Source organism: Pteropus vampyrus, unplaced genomic scaffold, assembly GCF_000151845.1.
Source record: "Pteropus vampyrus isolate Shadow unplaced genomic scaffold, Pvam_2.0 Scaffold114, whole genome shotgun sequence".
Taxonomy (NCBI): domain Eukaryota; kingdom Metazoa; phylum Chordata; class Mammalia; order Chiroptera; family Pteropodidae; genus Pteropus; species Pteropus vampyrus.
Window position 1 is genome coordinate 2,787,381 of NW_011888895.1, and position 3,627 is coordinate 2,791,007.

Consider the following 3,627-nt stretch of genomic DNA (forward strand, 5'->3'; position numbering starts at 1 on the left):
ACGATTGTTCTCTGACATATGCAAAGCCCAGGCGGTCCCCTAGCACAGAAGCGCACGCTCCCCGCAGTAAAGTTGGTGGTGGCCGGTTCATTCTCACGTCGGCTCCTCGTGCGTTCATTCGAGGGAAGGCGTCTCACCACCGAAGCCTTCCCTCCTCGATCAGCTCGGTGCTGACACGACCAATGTATCATAATTCTAACAGCCAGCTTGGGACGAAGGACCTCGTGCCCACAGCTGCCGAGGGTCCTTGGAGGCAGCCCACTGTCACACTCACCCCGGGGTCCCCAGACGTCCAGAAAGAACAGGTGACAAGAGCAGGCCTGTATCTCCCTAGAGAGTGTGGTTGGGGTATCCCGAGAGAAGGCCAAGGGCGACGAACATGTAGACATGGCTGGATTCATGGGAGGACCTAAAATAGGACCCAGTGGGAGGACCTCGCTAGGGGGCCACCACACACCTGTTTCGTGGCTTTCCTCTCCACTGCGCCCTGTGCTCAGCCTTCTGAGACCGGAGGACATAAATGCAAAGGCCAAGCTGGGGAAGGTGCCCCTGGATCATCGGTCACTCGTATTCCACCTGCCTCTGGGTCATGACCTCTACATGCATATGCAGTGGATTCTGCCCCAAAAGTCCTTTGTGACTTCTGGATTCAGTAAATAAGGATTTCTGCTTTATTTAACGATGCTTTAAATGGCTCTAAGTTTCTTCAGGTATTTATGCTTCTCACCATCTAGAATGAACACAGCAGAGGCTCAGTTGATTTTGGCTGATGAATCGATTCCTTGAAGGCAGCATTTATAGACTTAACCAGTATTAACTGAACATGTGCTACATATCAGGCACTGGTCTGGTCACTAGATTTATAGCAATGAGCAAAACAGACATGGCTCGAACAGTAATGGGACTTAGAGTCTGTTGGGAAGGACAAGGGTCAATTCCATGATACAATAATAAATACAAAAGTATGCACTGTGCTAAGCAGCCAGAAGGAGTAGAACCAGGTACTATGAGAGAGTATGATGGAGGCTTTAATTAGATTGGGGGCGGGGGGAATCAGGAAAGGTCTCTGTGAGGGAGACATCACTACGATGAGGGGGTTCTAGCCAGAGGCTGATTTAGGGACAAGGCTGTTGAAATCAGAGCCCAGTGAGATGGGCAAGTAAGAGGAGGCTGAGAGGTAAACGGGCCGGATGACACAGGATCTTGAAGACACGTGAAAGGCTTAAATTCTAAGCTACGTGCAGTGGGAAGCCATTGAAGGGTTTGGGGCAGGGTTGTAAGGCAATTTAGTTTCCCCTTAAAGGAGATCACTCTGGCCGCAGGAGAGAGGCTACAGATGGACAGTCACAGATAGACATGGGGAGACAGGTGGGAGGCTACTGGGGACTCCAGGTGAGAACTATTGCTGCTGGACCTGGGATGGGGCAGTGGAGACAGAGAGAAGTGGACAGATTGCAGACATAATTTGAGAAGGCAGAACCGACAGACCCTGGTTGTGTTAGAGGAGAGAAAGTTGCAGGGGCAACTTAGTGGACGGTGGCTCTGGTTCCTTGAAAGGAATATAGTAAAGGAGCAGGTTCAAGGGGAGGTCAAGGGGTCTGCTTTGAAGCCCGGAGGCTGAGGAGCCCATGAGTACTCCAGGTCAAGCTGGTAAGGAGGGCGGTGAGATGTGAGCATCCTGGAGCTCAGAGGGGAGGTGAAGGCTGCTTTCTCCACGCCGCCTCGTAAGGCTCCACATCCACTGGACGGGCCCAACAAATGGCAACCCCAGGACCCAGAACGCTCAGCTGAGTCTGCCATTTATCCAGAGGCCCCGTAAGCCCCTGACTCAGGGGGGCTTAACGGCCGTTGTTGCAACATTTTGAAGACATTAAAATCTAACCGCACGCACTCCAGTTAATTGCCAAGAGGGCACCAAAATAGTTAAATTCATAGTAAGTACCAAACTTACTTTATTTATCCTCAAGCTTCCTCCCATATTACAGTTCACATACTCAAGTCCCAGTATAATAAAATCTGGATTAAGCTGTTGTAGAGCTTAATGGAGCCAACTCACGATGCCAAGTTTCACTTAATACATTTTAAATGAAAACACACCAGCAAGATTTAGAACAAGGGTCAGGAATCATAAAATAAATACCACAAAATAATTCTCCATTGTGAAATGACGAGCGTCATGCCCCAGGGAGTCTGAAATCTCTTCCGAATTCAACAATCTTTTCACTTGGAGACCATTAGCAAACTGTTGGCAGGCTCTACCCTCACCTTTAGAGAGGGAGAGGGAAGAAAACTCAGACAGGGAAGCCATAATTTTGTCTGTCTCTATTTCTAACCTTGGCTCTAGGCATTGTCAAAATATTACTGCTCTGGTTCAAGGGAAGACACTGACCAACCAACAACTGGGCAATGTTTAGTGCTTAGGAAAAAAGAACCCAGTTGTGAAAACTTCTAGAACCTTCTAAAAGCCGAGTGAACTCATAGCTCTGGGGAGACCTTCGTTCTCTGAGGGCTACAGGTGATGGAGTAAATTAAAACGGTTTCCTACTCACCCCTCTAAAACCCTTCTGAGCGTGAATCCTTCCAGAGAACTCGGTGCCCCTCTCGGAGAAGGCACTCTGGACTACGAATATCCTGTGCTGTGGTAACAGTGAAGGCAGAGTCTCGCTGTGGCCTGTGGGGGTTTGCCCGATCTGTGCGCCCAGTCTTCTTCTGGCCTCCACGGGTGCTGCGTGTTCTCTGCCAATGCTGGGCGGCGCCAGCCCCTGCAAAGGCCGAGCTGCCGAGCCTTTGCTTCAGGTGCTCAGAGCTCTGTGCTCTGACAGCCCGGGCCCTTTGGTCAAGCAAAGGCGGGAACTGGGTGCCACATTCGAACTCCAAAATTCAGAGTCTGCCCAGACACGGCGGGAAGGCCATGAGTTCTGTACATTTCTCACGGGGAGATATTCCAGCTGGAGTATTCTTTATTATTTTTATTTTTTAGGAGAGGCAACTGTTGGTTGACCTCACAGACTGCAAGGACCTTGTCAGCGTACAATCTCTCATATTTTTTATTCTTTACACCTACAGCACCTGGTCTTCCTAGGTAGTCACCCATCCAAGTACTAACCAGGCCTGACCCTGCTTAGCTTCCGAGATCCGATGGGATCGGACTTCTTCAGGGTAGCATGGCCGTAGACCCAGCAGGAATATTCTTTGTTGGGTGCCACTGTCCCAGGCCTTGCCAAGTTTTTGCCTCCCTGCTCAGCCTCTCATGCCAACTCCCGCAGCATGGTGACTGACTAAAATGCCCCATCATATTTCCAAGTGCCCCCCTCAGGGAGATGGGGCCACACCTCTGATGTGAACCATTGTCAGAGAAACTGCAGGACAGAAGGAGTTAGGGACCTAGAACTCTGTCTTCGCTCTACCTGAGTCATAGCCAGGTCTCGGACAGTCAACAGGAAGCTGTTCACAGCATCTCTTCCCCCCAAATTAATCCAGGATGTGTCCCCCAAAGGGTCACCTAGATCTTTTGGTGAAACCCAGGGTTTTTCCCGGTAGGGCTCTAAGCTGCCTTCTACGCCACGCTCCCTAGCCAGCTCTGGGATTGGCCAGGGTTCAGGCAGGCTGAGTGGCAGGCCATGTTGT

At 50.5% G+C, this 3,627-nt stretch overlaps 1 protein-coding gene and 1 pseudogene across 3 annotated transcripts in view; both read right to left on the reverse strand.

Moving 5' to 3' along the window:
• The window catches only part of KCNE2 (potassium voltage-gated channel subfamily E regulatory subunit 2), a 189,575-nt gene that overhangs the window by 88,204 nt on the left and 97,744 nt on the right, over positions 1 to 3,627 (reverse strand). The gene's annotated exons all lie outside the window — the stretch shown is intronic.
• On the reverse strand, positions 3,058 to 3,176 carry LOC111743467 (annotated as a pseudogene).